At 44.8% G+C, this 15,640-nt stretch overlaps 1 long non-coding RNA gene across 3 annotated transcripts; it reads left to right on the top strand.

Moving 5' to 3' along the window:
• The first annotated feature begins 344 nt into the window (after positions 1–344).
• On the top strand, positions 345–15,256 carry LOC311525498. 3 transcript variants are annotated; one of them, XR_014712796.1, is made up of 6 exons: positions 345–528; positions 11,014–11,079; positions 11,618–11,735; positions 12,176–12,200; positions 12,555–12,724; positions 14,121–15,256. It is a non-coding gene; the product is annotated as an uncharacterized lncRNA (long non-coding RNA). The 3 variants fall into 3 exon arrangements; XR_014712798.1 differs by lacking the exon at positions 14,121–15,256 and having other exon boundaries at positions 12,555–13,830; XR_014712797.1 differs by lacking the exons at positions 12,176–12,200; positions 14,121–15,256 and having other exon boundaries at positions 12,555–13,830.
• Positions 15,257–15,640: the final 384 nt, after the last annotated feature.

The raw sequence follows: 15,640 nt of genomic DNA, 5'->3' as shown, positions 1-15,640 counted from the left end.
TACTAGAGTATGAAATAATACTTCAGTGCTGGAGAGATGCCAGGGTGTATTTTACTCACTGATCCCTTGAATTGCTGCTGGTAGGTAACTAAATCCAGTAATTATTAGCAGGGGAACCACCCCTCCTTCCCCTCCATCCCCCAGCATTTCTGACATTCTCTCTCCAAATTGATTACAACTCAACAAAACCAGGGTCTCAGAAGGGATGTGAGAAAAGGATTTGGGAGGCCAGAGGAATTTGAAACACATACTTTTAGGCATGTAACCTAATAGTCTGAGGTGCGGGAGGCACTCTGCATTCCCTGAGCTGAGCAGTGGGCGGTTCTCTGCTGGCGACCATACCACCTGCTGCACGGTATGGGGCTGAGAGAAAGCAAAGCTGTGCAGAACCCAGCAATTTTCTTAACAGGACTCAACTTTCTCTCTCCAAATGTGGATTGCCCACTCCTGAGGACTGACTCTCCATTGGCCTGTTTCACAAGTGCCACTCCATGGTCTTCAGTGGCGCTGCTCCCCATTTACATCAGGGTAAGTGAGAAAAGAATCAGAGCCCTCGAGTTTTAGCTTTGGGTTTTAGGTTTGCATAAACCCAGAAACAAAGAAGAACTGAGCTGTGACTCCACTTTCTCCTGGCGTCCGTCTGAAACAATACACCAGCCCAGGATCACTTTAAAAGTGTGCTGGCACTAATGAAACTCAAGGAACCGTGCCAGAGTTGTAGGTTGGTCACGAGACCCTAGACTTTCTGAGTTCTGGGTTTTCTGAAAGTTTGGCAAAGTTCTAGTTGAACATAAAGACCAGTCCAGACTATTAATTTGGTTGTTCTAGCAGATTTCTACACTGCAATTCAACATGGATGGCACAGTATGGCTCAATGAATGGTGAAAAAATACACCAGTAGAGCGGAAGAATCACACCATTTTGTTAGAAAGGGGCTCGAGCTGCATAATGGGGATCTGTGTTTTAGGGTGTGTTGGGTCAGACCAGGGTAAGAAGAGGGGTTACATGAAAAATTCAGACCTTTACTTTAAACACCCTCACAGTTTGGACCTTTGGTTGGAGTCCATATCTATATATTGTGGGTAGGATTTTCCCCTCCTCTACAATCCTATTAAGCTGCTGCTGCAGCATAAGAGAGTCGTTTGTGCTCCAGATTAAGCCAGAGGAGAATTCTCACTTCTGCAGGCTGTCCCAGAGGTAATTTACACAGTTTTGAAGCCCCTGCATAAGAAGCATGCCATGGGAGGGGGTGGGGAATCCAGGTGGCACAGTTGCCCATAGGCAGCTGGGGACAGGTTGCCATACTTTAGGTAGCCTTCTAGGACAATCTAATTTAGTCTGGGGACCATTGCACCCAGGGTCGGCCCTAAACTAAATGGCGCCCCAGGGGAGGACTGTCTTTGGCATCCCTCTCCATTAGTTGCATCCATGCCTATACACCTGCCCTTATTTTAATGTGTAGGGTTTGTCTCCTTATCTTCCTCCTCAAAGTCTAGCCAAGGTAGACTTCAACTGAGGCCATAAATTACACATGGGCACACAACACAGATATATTTGTTGGGCCAGGGTTTTTCCACTCTGTGTATTTATTTGACTCAAGTTTCCCCCAGTTTCTGCAGATCACAGAATCCGTGCTCTCAATCATTTCTATTGCTCCCATAAGGAGATAATTTTGCTTTATTTCGTTCTCGTGTGGTTGCACCTGCGGCATTTTATTATCCTCTTGAACCTCTTCATGGCACTGGTATGGTCTCTCACAGACCTGTGCAGATGGCAGCTGTCTCTTAGCTGGGATACATAACGGGGCAGTCAATGGCTTGCATGTAAAGGCAGACTCTAAGGAAAACAAGGAGCTGCAAAAGAATCTGCAGCACATTGTTTATAGCAATGCCCTTCTAGTAATCAAAGTCTGCCCTTCAGAAATGTGGTTTCAATTTTTCCTTTGAAATATGTAATGAGGAATGTTGCCAATACACACTATATTCTTCTTTGTCAAGTTCTTGAGTCATTCTTCACTATACTAACAGCTTTCAGAATGACAACGGCATTGACACTTGCTTTTGCAAATTGGATTCATATTTTGAAAGCAAATTGATGCTATTCTGGGGCTCGGTCACCAGAGCAACTTTTTATTATTTGTTTCTCTCTTACTTGTCTTGCTTCACTGGATAACTGGAAACTTATTTCAATAGCCAGTGTTTGACATGCTGTTTGTTGATGGGCCTGCAATTTTGCACGGGGTGTGGTGGGATGAATGACGTTTGCAAAGAACTTGTTTTCTCAGGACCTCCTCTGTGGTGTTCCTGCTCATTCTACACAGGAGAAGAAGGGGAGGGGAGATTGTATTTGTTTTCTTCTTTTATATATGGACATTTGAGAGTAATCATTTTTGGCTGTTTTTATGTTCACCTTAATCCTCCATGTGATAGCTCCGCATTCTATAGCTGAGGACTATGAGTGACCAGTTTGCACTGCAATGATTGGACTTTAAGTGACTGTATGTTACTGATTCTGGAGGCCGCAGTATAACACTAAGAATCATTGCCCTTTGCACTTTTATAGCACATTCCATCTGAGGATCTCCAAGGCACTTTAAGCATCACAAGATTTCTGTGAGGGAAGTACCACTATAACCATCTAACTTAGGGATAAATTGAGGCAAGGAAAGTTCAGGTCACTTGCTCAAGGTCACAGCAAGTTCATGACAGAGCAGAGAATAGAATTCAGGACTCTGGATTCTTAAGTCTGTGCTCTGCTAAACACTTCTCTCTGTTTTCTAATGAATGTCACACATTTGTCACATTGCCCCAGAACATATAATTCTACTTTTCAAGGAGGCCAAGACTTTCAAAAGTGGGTGTTTAAAATCAGGCTCCTAAATTCTGTAAGTGCTCAGTACTCTTGGAAATCAGATCAAAGTTACACAGGTGAGCTTTTCAGAAGCCAAGGAATTTAGGAGGGCAAGCCCCACTGACCTTCAATGGAAGCTGTGCTTCTATGTGCCTGAGGCCCTTCTGAAAATCTCCCCTTAGCTGCTTAATATATATTTTTGGGTGCCTAGAGTTAGGCTAAGATTTTTCAAAAGAAGAGCCTAAAACGTATGCACATTTGACTCATGCTGCAGTGTCCTTCAGAGATGCCTTGTCTACAGAGGCAGTGCTAGCCCATTGGGGGCCCTTACCAGGAATATTTTTGTCCCCTTTCATATACAATATTAAAACAGGAATTTTCTTATGAAAATAAGTGAGTAGGGGGCTCCCTTGAGTTGCTTGGCCCTAAGCAATTGCTTAGCATGCTTATGCCTAGTGTTGGCACTGCTTATCTACACTAGAGAAGGTTTGCCAGCATAATTCTGACAACCCTCCTAATGGAGATGCAATTTGTAGTGGCAAAAGTGATATCTTGCCAATATAGCTTATACCAGTTCCTCAAATGAAATAAGCTACACTGGTAAAATTACTGAGGTTTTTTTGCTCGTAGAACTGCATCTGCACTAGGGCTTTTGCTGACATAACCATCAGTTAGTGGGCTGATTTACCCCACCCTGGTCTGTAAGGCTTGCTAAGAGAGCAATCTTAGCTGAAAGAGAAGAGCTTTGTAGATTGACATCTGATAGAATGGCAGCAGCATCGACCCTTCCCCTTTTCTTTTGGTACTGGGAGCTAGCCAACCAAAAACCCCACTGAGTTTTAGTAAGGGGCCAACAGTCCCCTTACATTCCACCTTGCTAAAATTCTGCCACTGCCACAATATTTACACCAGTACCTCCAGGTCCATATTAGCAACATATACCAACATCAGGTTATATTAAAAAAAAAACATTAACAATTAACAAAAGAACATTTAACATATGTAACATTCTATGTCTACTTCTTCATACTTTACATGATAATATTCATTAAAACTCTACCAATAACATAATCATCTCTAAGTTTAACAGGCAGTACAACCTTAGTAGTTCTCTGGGACCTTCTTAAGACTGATGGTTCATTACCCATATTTTCTATTCTCCTGTCCCCAAGTAACACCAGGTCAATTTGAGGGATCTGGCCATTTTCATCAGGGTTTGAGTTTGCCCCATTGGTTTCAGTCTCCTTGGGACATACTGCTCTATGTCTCCTCTGAGCCCTGGTCAGACTAAAAGTCCAATGTTTCAGTTGGTCCCTCTGTACAATGCTCTCAGGACCTCCTAGTTCAGGGTGGATAGTGTAAACTGACACTTCAGGATTGTTGTGGATGACCACAGTGTGGGGATTTTACTTCCATTTGTCCTGTATTTTATTATGGCTACGGCGTCTTTGGTTATGAACTGGTATACAGTCACCAGGAGTGGTAGAAGGGGCCTACCATCAATCAAACATAAGACCTGCCCCCTGGGGGTATTACTTCCAAGGTCATGACAGACACATCCCTGGAAGCAAAGAGTGTAATGTAACACCTCTAAGAACTCCTCCCACCACCCTCTACCAATCAGGGTGGGTTTCAGCTGTAGAGGACGTCCCCGAGAGCAGATTTAACCAATCGAGGGGAGTTCTTGGGTGGGGTGACCCACCCAGAACAGGGTCGTGTGACTCCTCTAAGAGCTCTCCCTACTGCCCTCTACCAATCAGAGTGCAGCACCACCCGCAGAAGTTCCAGCGCTGCATGGAAGAGGCCATTTCATTCCAAGAATGTGTGTTTTAAAAATCGTGGAAAAGATGACCTGGTTGGAAGGCATGAGATGCTATGTCCTGAGGTTGGGGGTTCCACGACCACCACTCCCAAGAGGAGAAGGCGGATGGTGGTGGTCGGGGACTCTCTCCTCCGGGGGACTGAGTCATCTATCTGCCGCCCTGACCGGGAAAACCGAGAAGTCTGTTGCTTGCCAGGGGCTAAGATTCGCGATGTGACGGAGAGACTGCCGAGACTCATCAAGCCCTCGGATCGCTACCCCTTCCTGCTTCTCCACGTGGGCACCAATGATACTGCCAAGAATGACCTTGAGCGGATCACTGCGGACTATGTGGCTCTAGGAAGAAGGATAAAGGAGTTGGAGGCGCAAGTGGTGTTCTCGTCCATCCTCCCCGTGGAAGGAAAAGGCCTAGGTAGGGACCGTCGAATCGTGGAAGTCAACGAATGGCTACGCAGGTGGTGTCGGAGAGAAGGCTTTGGATTCTTTGACCATGGGATGGTGTTCCATGAAGGAGGAGTGCTGGGCAGAGACGGGCTCCATCTTACGAAGAGAGGGAAGAGCATCTTTGCCAGCAGGCTGGCTAACCTAGTGAGGAGGGCTTTAAACTAGGTTCACCGGAGGAAGGAGACCAAAGCCCTGAGGTAAGTGGGAAAGCGGGATACCGGGAGGAAGCACAGGCAGGAATTCTGTGAGGGGAGGGCTCCTGCCTCATACTGGGAATGAGGGGCAATCAACAGGTTATCTCAAGTGCTTATATACAAATGCACAAAGCCTTGGAAACAAGCAGGGAGAACTGGAGGTCCTGGTGATGTCAAGGAACTATGACGTGATCGGAATAACAGAGACTTGGTGGGATAACTCACATGACTGGAGTACTGTCATGGATGGTTATAAACTGTTCAGGAAGGACAGGCAGGGCAGAAAAGGTGGGGGAGTAGCACTGTATGTAAGGGAGCAGTATGACTGCTCAGAGCTCCGGTACGAAACTGCAGAAAAACCTGAGTGTCTCTGGATTAAGTTTAGAAGTGTGTGCAACAAGAGTGATGTAGTGGTGGGAGTCTGCTATAGACCACCGGACCAGGGGGATGAGGTAGATGAGGCTTTCTTCCGGCAGCTCACGGAAGCTACTAGATCGCATGCCCTGATTCTCATGGGTGACTTTAATTTTCCTGATATCTGCTGGGAGAGCAATACAGCGGTGCATAGACAATCCAGGAAGTTTTTGGAAAGCGTAGGGGACAATTTCCTGGTGCAAGTGCTAGAGGAGCCAACTAGGGGGGGGCGCTTTTCTTGACCTGCTGCTCACAAACCGGGTAGAATTAGTGGGGGAAGCAAAAGTGGATGGGAATCTGGGAGGCAGTGACCATGAGTTGGTTGAGTTCAGGATCCTGACGCAGGGAAGAAAGGTAAGCAGCAGGATACGGACCCTGGACTTCAGGAAAGCAGACTTCGACTCCCTCAGGGAACGGATGGCCAGGATCCCCTGGGGGACTAACTTGAAGGGGAAAGGAGTCCAGGAGAGCTGGCTGTATTTCAAGGAATCCCTGTTGAGGTTACAGGGACAAACCATCCCAATGAGTCGAAAGAATAGTAAATATGGCAGGCGACCAGCTTGGCTTAATGGTGAAATCCTAGCGGATCTTAAACATAAAAAAGAAGCTTACAAGAAGTGGAAGGTTGGACATATGACCAAGGAAGAGTATAAAAATATTGCTCGGGCATGTAGGAATGCTATCAGGAGGGCCAAATCGCACCTGGAGCTGCAGCTAGCCAGAGATGTCAAGAGTAACAAGAAGGGTTTCTTCAGGTATGTTGGCAACAAGAAGAAAGCCAAGGAATGTGTGGGCCCCTTACTGAATGAGGGAGGCAACCTAGTGACAGAGGATGTGGAAAAAGCTAATGTACTCAATGCTTTTTTTGCCTCTGTTTTCACTAACAAGGTCAGCTCCCAGACTGCTGCGCTGGGCATCACAAAATGGGGAAGAGATGGCCAGCCCTCTGTGGAGATAGAGGTGGTTAGGGACTATTTAGAAAAGCTGGACGTGCACAAGTCCATGGGGCCGGACGAGTTGCATCCGAGAGTGCTGAAGGAATTGGCGGCTGTGATTGCAGAGCCATTGGCCATTATCTTTGAAAACTCGTGGCGAACCGGGGAAGTCCCGGATGACTGGAAAAAGGCTAATGTAGTGCCAATCTTTAAAAAAGGGAAGAAGGAGGATCCTGGGAACTACAGGCCAGTCAGCCTCACCTCAGTCCCTGGAAAAATCATGGAGCAGGTCCTCAAAGAATCAATCCTGAAGCACTTGCATGAGAGGAAAGTGATCAGGAACAGCCAGCATGGATTCACCAAGGGAAGGTCATGCCTGACTAATCTAATCGCCTTTTATGATGAGATTACTGGTTCTGTGGATGAAGGGAAAGCAGTGGATGTATTGTTTCTTGACTTTAGCAAAGCTTTTGACACGGTCTCCCACAGTATTCTTGTCAGCAAGTTAAGGAAGTATGGGCTGGATGAATGCACTATAAGGTGGGTAGAAAGCTGGCTAGATTGTCGGGCTCAACGGGTAGTGATCAATGGCTCCATGTCTAGTTGGCAGCCGGTATCAAGTGGAGTGCCCCAAGGGTCGGTCCTGGGGCCGGTTTTGTTCAATATCTTCATAAATGATCTGGAGGATGGTGTGGATTGCACTCTCAGCAAATTTGCGGATGATACTAAACTGGGAGGAGTGGTAGATACACTGGAGGGGAGGGATAGGATACAGAAGGACCTAGACAAATTGGAGGATTGGGCCAAAAGAAATCTGATGAGGTTCAATAAGGATAAGTGCAGGGTCCTGCACTTAGGACGGAAGAACCCAATGCACAGCTACAGACTAGGGACCGAATGGCTAGGCAGCAGTTCTGCGGAAAAGGACCTAGGGGTGACAGTGGACGAGAAGCTGGATATGAGTCAGCAGTGTGCCCTTGTTGCCAAGAAGGCCAATGGCATTTTGGGATGTATAAGTAGGGGCATAGCGAGCAGATCGAGGGACGTAATCGTTCCCCTCTATTCGACATTGGAGAGGCCTCATCTGGAGTACTGTGTCCAGTTTTGGGCCCCACACTACAAGAAGGATGTGGATAAATTGGAGAGAGTCCAGCGAAGGGCAACAAAAATGATTAGGGGTCTGGAACACATGACTTATGAGGAGAGGCTGAGGGAGCTGGGATTGTTTAGCCTGCAGAAGAGAAGAATGAGGGGGGATTTGATAGCTGCTTTCAACTACCTGAAAGGGGGTTCCAAAGAGGATGGCTCTAGACTGTTCTCAATGGTAGCAGATGACAGAATGAGGAGTAATGGTCTCAAGTTGCAGTGGGGGAGGTTTAGATTGGATATTAGGAAAAACTTTTTCACTAAGAGGGTGGTGAAACACTGGAATGCGTTACCTAGGGAGGTGGTAGAATCTCCTTCCTTAGAGGTTTTTAAGGTCAGGCTTGACAAAGCCCTGGCTGGGATGATTTAACTGGGAATTGGTCCTGCTTCGAGCAGGGGGTTGGACTAGATGACCTTCTGGGGTCCCTTCCAACCCTGATATTCTATGATTCTATGATTCTATGAGAGGAAACATGGACTCCTTCACCATCCCCCTGAGAACTTCAGACTTTGTTTTAGCTCTGAGGGCCTTTGACTGCCTGCAGAGGAAGTGCTACATCAGTGACAGTTCTGAGGAGGAGGAGGGAGCCACCAAGGGTAACCCTTTGGCCTAGCTTTAGATGGATACGCCAGAACCCAATCCCAAAACCCAACCTCTCATGAGGAAGACAGACAAGCATGATGGCCTCTCGTCTTCCACCCCCCTAGAGGAGGAAGGTGACCATGGCTCGTGGAAGTCACTGGTGGACAAGGTGAATGGAAAAAAAGTTGCCCAGGTGAATGAATGATTAAGAAGTGACAGTCGAGTAATGGGGTTAGGAACCAACGTGGGGTTGCATACATCTAAAAACAAGCAGTAAGAGCTTACAGTTGTTTCTTTTCTGAAAATCTATTGACAGCTCAATGATGACTTTCTAGAGGTCCTGGAGGCCCTGGACAGCATTGCATCAAACAACAAAGACAAACCAGGCCTATCTTGTTTTTGCTCAATGCCAGTACAAATTGTTGACGAGGACGCCAAGAATGACAGCTATATAGATTTTAGGAGGAGGCTGGGCATGGAACTAACTGAGCCAGTGCCATGTCGTGAGCGTAAAAAAGTCATGCGGTCTATTGTACATGTTGCTGTTTATGGTGTTCTTAATCACTGCCTTAGGGAAAAGCTTTTCGAAGATTGTGAGGGCTGTGTCATAGATGCACCAGCCCAACGGCACCATGACTGTGTGAGCTGGACTTCGGAGGATATAAGCTACAAACTCCGGGCCTGTGTGCTGACCTGTGTTTGGAAAGCTTATTAAACACTGTTATTGCCATAGGTTGTGCTTTGCAATGTCTGTGCCTAACCCAAGAAAATTTAGCACAAGGGGAGACCTTGGTAAATGCTGTGCAATTCGGTTGAGACCCTGACAGTGTTTTAAAGAAAATGACCAAACTAGAAGATGCCTGCTTACAGCATTATATTGACGGTCTGGTCCGCACAAAAAGTTACAGAACCCTGCTTAAGAAAAAGACTATTTATAAGAAATCTCAAAGGATTAAGTTAGAGAATGGTGAGGGGACAAACATGTGATATAAAACTTGTTAGCTGTAAATAAAAATATCTATTGAAAAGGGTTTTGTGACTAGCTGTGTTTCTGTTAGAAGGTCTGTGTGGCCCTTAAGTAAGAAAAAAGTTTTGATGGAGCATCTTGGTTTGTTTTCAAGGGGCTGTATGTCTTTTAAATAAAAAAAATAGTTTGTGAGAAACTAGCTCTTGTGTCTTTGTGTAAAAGAGACCCATTTACAGCAAAAAACTGAAATGTGTGTAGTAGAATCTTGTGGGGACCCCCCCCCCAAATGTGTTTAAAATAAAAGATAAAAAAGGCTTCTATATAAAACAGGGAAGTTTGAAATGTGTTTGAATACAACAGAGCTGACTCACTGTTGAGCTGATGGTTTAACCACACCCCCACTGAATAGCAAGGGTGACTCTATTGAGTCTCTAGGTCTAGATATGATTACCCACCCTTGTTGTCATCAGCGTTAAACATATTAATGATCAGTAATTAAGTTTGATGCGTGTACACCCGCAGTAAGGGACATGGGTGGGGATAGTGAACTCTGATTAATATTAAATGAAATAAAACCTCAGGAATTCGTAGACACTATTGGACAGTTTAAATATAACCCCAGGAGTTTAGAGAACGCTATTGGACAGTTTAAATGTAACCCAGGAGTTGGTAGAACTCTATTGGACAGTTTCAATAAACCCTCAGGAGTTGGTTGAATGCTATGAGACACTCTTTCTAGCAACTCAAAGTCATTAAAATAATATATTTACAAAAATAAACAAGGGTCTAACCCAAAACTGAAATGTTTCAAGGGTTCACAAACCTCCACCATACTTTTATAGAACAAGCATTTTCTGTAAAAACATTTAAAAGCTATGGGTAATAATCATAGGGTGTTTACTATGGTTGGGATACATCCATTTGATTTCAAAACATATCCAAACTTTAAGCATGAAAGAAACATGTTTCAAAACAAGACATTCATTGATATCAGTAACATTAAGGATTGTTGTGTGTGGTGTTTTACTGTTTAATAATGTAAGAAGGTCCTACAGTGCTCTGTTTTTTCAATTGAAACAGAAAAATGTATTTTAACTAAAAAAAAAAAAAAAGCTGCCCAGTTGTGCAGACAACTTAATTCCCCCAACCCCTCAGATCACAAAAGGGAACTTTGGGGAGGGGTGCCTAATTTCCTTAAGTATCTATTAATTAAGAGTTGTAAGTGATCAAATCAACCTGCTAACTACAGACTCTTAAACAAAGAGTTAGGATGGTATAAAAGCCTCAGTTTTTTGGAGACTGTTCTCTTTAAACAGAAACTATCTTGAACAGAATAACTGCTGGACTACAAGATGAGGTATGCTGCTTGTTTTTAACGCTGAATGAATATATATATATATATATATAATGTCACTCTTTGTCCATGCTGTCCTTACTAAATAATGGTACCTATCTTTATTACAGTGTGATCTGTTTAGCATGGAAATAGCAACTTCAAGCTGCTTTTCACCAGGGCCAGGCAAAACCCCATTTTTAACTATAGTTGTGCTTAATGCTGTTAAATTAAAAAACACCAGATATAACACAGATTGCATGGGGATTTGGTGCAATGGGGGAATAATACTAACTACAAATTCTGCTTGTTCTTTAACCCAAAGGCTCAAATACACCTGGGGGAAAACAGAATAACCATGTGCCAACATCCCTGTACCTTGTGGTAGAAGGTAACTTTCTGCAACTGGATTTTAAAAGCATGTGTATGTTTCAAGATGTTTAATTAGTTTTAATGTTTAAATTGTGAGTTAAGGATCTGTGCAAGATATAGGTGTGGGTGTTTTTTAAAAGTATATGCTTGCAAACTGTTGGTTTCGTGTGTTTCAAACTAATGGGGGGGGGGTTATTCTGCACAATGTGATCTGTTTTTAAAATGGGTTGTTTTAAAATTAGTTTGTGTTTAAATTGTTGGTGATTCAGGGGGCCTATGCAAGACATAGTTATGGTGGGGGATTTAAAATATTTTTTTGCACACTTTGTTTTTGGGTGCATGGTGGAAACGTGCTTGTATTAAAAATGTGTAGGTTTTAGAGAAACACTAGTGGTAGAAATAAACCCAAACCTGTGTTTGTTGTACAGCCTGAAATGGATTATTTTGTTTTAAAGTTATGACTTTTTAAATAGAAAAACACTCTAATGAGTATTTTATTTTTTAAGTTTACAAGACAGTTTCATGTGTTTTTAATAATAATGTCGTCTGCTCCACAGTACGATCCAGATATGAGAGATCCTTAGACCAGAGGGTAAACAAGCTCTAAAGAAAAAGGAAAGACAGCTGAAAAGGAAAATTCACCAGTACCAATGGCGGATGGATGGATGAAGCCCAGTAAATATATTTTGCTTATTCATTTGGTTATTTTGTGAGGTTTTGTATTTTAAGCAAATACATAGGTGGGGGTGTGATGTTCCCCTGATGTTACCTGGACTGGTGATCTGCTAGGTCACTCCAATCCTTGACTCGGAGAGCCAGCCATACCCTGCTCTGCTGTGAGAATCCCCACTCCCGGGCTGTTCACGCACAACCTCTAGCACGTAAGCTGCTCCCAGCAACGTGAGTGAGCACTTTTGGCCAGCCACTGCTTGGATTGTGCAACCAAATGACACTAGCCAATATCTCCGGTCCTAGACACAATCCTAGGAACCTCCATCTTGCAGTGTCCAGATATGCCCGCTTCAGTTGCTTGGTGGTGGTGTCTATAGATGGAGGAGGAGAGAGGAAGAGTGTGGCAAATGTCTCCCTTTAATCATGTTCTTTCTTCCCTCTAGGCTTTGCACCCCCCTTCAGGGTCAGGTGAGCATTACCTCATCATAGTCCCAAACTGGCCAAGGGAAGGGGGGTGACTCACTCGAGAGTCCAACAGATCCTTTGTTGCTGAGTAGGCCGGTGTTCTTTGCTCCTGTGAGGCTGGGCTGGGTTTGTCCCATATATGACTTGATGAGGTGTGAACTGCCCCTCTGCTCCTGGAGAGTTTTGCCTGGATTTGTTTTAAGCCATGAGGACACATTTCCCGCCTTATGGGGGTGCAGGATGTTTCCCCCCCAAGATACAGAATGTCACAGTGGCTGAGAAAGATGGTTAAGTTTTTTGTAAAATGTTTATTTGATGCTAAATTGGAACATCTCTGTTTTTCTTAATCCGGCATAGGCAGCTCTCCTGACAATGCTGTGGTCAGAGCTACAGAGACACCTTTACCAGAACCACCAAAGAACCAGAAATCTGCTCTGAGACCACCACCACCGCCACCGTGCAGATGAAGCATCAGGGCAGTCCAAAGCTCATATACGTCAAACCCAAGGACAAAACAAAAGACTCTAGTAAGAAACAACTCTGCAAACACAACTCCAGTTCCTCAGAGGTCAACACCACACCAAACCCTGAGAAAACTGAGTGAAAACCTGCATTTCCCAAACCCCGAGCATGTGCTTTAGCCATTGTGAATGTGAATGAAAACGCACATTCACAAACCTGGAGCATGTGCTTTGGGGTTTTGAATAAAAAAACAAGGACTGTTTGGGGGATGCCGTATGAGTAAAAAAACTGCATGGTTACCCTCTGCCAGATACAAGGCGAGCCAGGGTTCACCCGGTTGGTTGTGTGGATGCGTGTTGACCACCAATCCTAGGGGTCTCTGAGACAGCTTGCTGCCAGGGAGCCAATCGCAAGGGAACACATCTAAGAATTTCCTTTTGTGTAGGGGTCTGCTGATAAGACACATGAGAGCTGCACGGTGTCCATATTCACATACAGTCAAATGGAATGTTTCTCTGATTTATCTCTGACGTTGTCAAAAACCCCATACAAGATCATATTGACGGTGACCGTCAAAGCCTTCCCAAAACATATTTCTGCTCCCAAGTTCCCAGTTTTAATCAGGGAACAGTGATCGGCACGTTCCTGGTCAGGAGACCGGTCAAAGGCAAACAAGGTGTAACCCTGCGCAAACGCCTCACGGTTGATTAGCAGAGAATGATCTTTCATGTGTTTACCAGCTGTCGGTTCCAGATTCATGTACTCTCTCATGCAGCATCTGGCCTCAAAGTCTGTTTGCAGGGGCTTGGCTGGTGGTATCTATTCACCATCCACATACAAGGCCACAAAATTAATATCTTAATGTTTAAAATGAAAGGGGTTTTTAGTGTAACTTCCGCTAAAGGCATCATTATTCACAAACTGTAGGACAAGCATTCTGGGTAACTGTCCCAAGAACAGCTTCTAGTTACTGACCCTGCTGTCCACAGGGATGCTAAACATTTTCATTCCCACATGGTCCACGGGATATTTAGTGTTAGCAGTAAGCAGGGCCTCCACATGCCCCAGACAGATGCCCGGGGCCACCCGTACTTTCTTCACAAAAAGGGATGCTGATACAATGCACACTTTAAAACCTTTGACTGCACTGCCCATTAAACAGGAGTCTTTACTGCTTGTCAGTTTAATTTTCACATCTACTCCGTTCAACAGAAGTTTTCCTTGAAAAAACAGGTCACTGTGTAAATGACCAACAGTTCTATTGTACTGCTCAGGGCCATCAGCTTCGCCCACCTCACAAACCCTAGATTCCCACCATCCAGCTGTTTCTTTGAATTGTCTGGGAGTATATTTGTAAAACATGCTGGCGGAAAATTGTGTGGCGAGGGTGTCTTCACTGTAACTGAGCACCGATTCTGTAAAGGCCCTGTAAGGGTAACAGTTGTTGCTTTGGTTTACCAGGCGGTCACCCAGCGCGATATCCAACTGACTGAAAATAGATGCCATGGGATAATTCACCGCACCCACCTCGGCGTTCCCAGCGAGTTCAGTTCCATCTCCTTTTACAGTCTTGCAACAAAGGCACAGCAGCATGTTTAAATCCATATAATCTGTGCCATTCCCTGCTATAAAAAAGTCAATGGGGGCAGCCTCTGTAACCGCCGATGGAGGCGGCACCTTGATGTAGATGCTTTTCTCGATGCTGGTCTGAATAGGGGCTATTTGGAACAAGTCTAGCTCAGATTTGGTGCACTCTTCAGACCCGCAATGAACAAAAGCCATGTTGATTAAAATATCATTTTTTTTTTTTGTGCCCCCGCTTCCTCTTGGACTTTTGCTTATGGCTGGCCGTGCGCGTGAAAGCCCTTCTTTTAAAGGTTTTCAGGGGACCTGTGCATCACGGGTATGACTCATTTCTCTTTCTCTTCCTCCTTTTAATGTACATCAGCCTCGATACCTCCTGTGCAGCTGGATTCCCCACCTTCTCCAGAACAGCATGAGAGACATGATATGTCTCGCTATGTTTTGAGCAGTGGTTTTTACATGGGGCTTAATCTCTAGCCCCCTCCTCAAAAGCAGTACGGCTTTTCAAAAGAGGCTATGGAATATTCCACCCATGGAGGCCCCATGATATCCAGGAAGGGCATATCCAGCCTGGGCTTTGTAATAGTTGCTGTAATTTTTTAGGGAACACAGGTGCAGTTTGACGATTACCTTGCCAAAGCGAAATGAGACTTGTCTGTTCTGATCTGTCTTTATTTCAGTGGTGATGGTGTCGATGTGGTGTTTACTGATAGGGATGTAATGAGGTTTATTGTAGGTGATGGTGACCAACTCATTGTTCCTCCCTCAGATGGGGACGCAGTGTAACAGGGGAACGGAAAAGTCCCCCACAAACTGGTGTTCTACAATATCCGTGTATAGATATAAGGAGTTGAAACTCCTTGTGATGTCTGCTGAGAAGGGGATTTTGTGGACGCTGCACTTGGGGTCCAAACCCAGAATGCTTGCTAGCTAGCTCCCCGTTGGTAGAAAACATAAGTAAAATCGGTGGATTTAAGTCTAACTTTTCTACCCAGAGTGTCAGTTCATGACCACCTCAGGAGGTCCTGGGTGACGAGCCATGGTATTCATATAATCCAGTAATTCAGGTATGGACAGGTAATAATCTCGTCGTAGGATGAAACTCCACACCATATCTCCAAAGGTGATTTCAAAAGGGGTGTCTTCATTGACAGTGTTCCAGCTCTGCGGGTATTGTATTTCTAACCGCACCTCCCAGGCATCCGGGAGATCCAAGGGCTTAATTAGCCATATTATAAAGTTCGAGCTGGCTTTTTGGGGAAAAAACCCTGAGCTGGCGTTGCTGGGTAAAGTGATGTAAAACCTGCTGTCACTCATCCCTCTCTCTTTGCAGAAGGAATCCTTTTTGTTCACGTCTAAATGTCAGAGTTGAGAAGCTTCCACCCAGCTATTAAACT

Source organism: Lepidochelys olivacea, assembly GCF_965140295.1.
Source record: "Lepidochelys olivacea isolate rLepOli2 genome assembly, chromosome: 8".
Classification (NCBI taxonomy): domain Eukaryota; kingdom Metazoa; phylum Chordata; order Testudines; family Cheloniidae; genus Lepidochelys; species Lepidochelys olivacea.
Note: the sequence above shows the minus strand (reverse complement) of the source record. Positions and strands in the feature narration are given on the sequence as shown.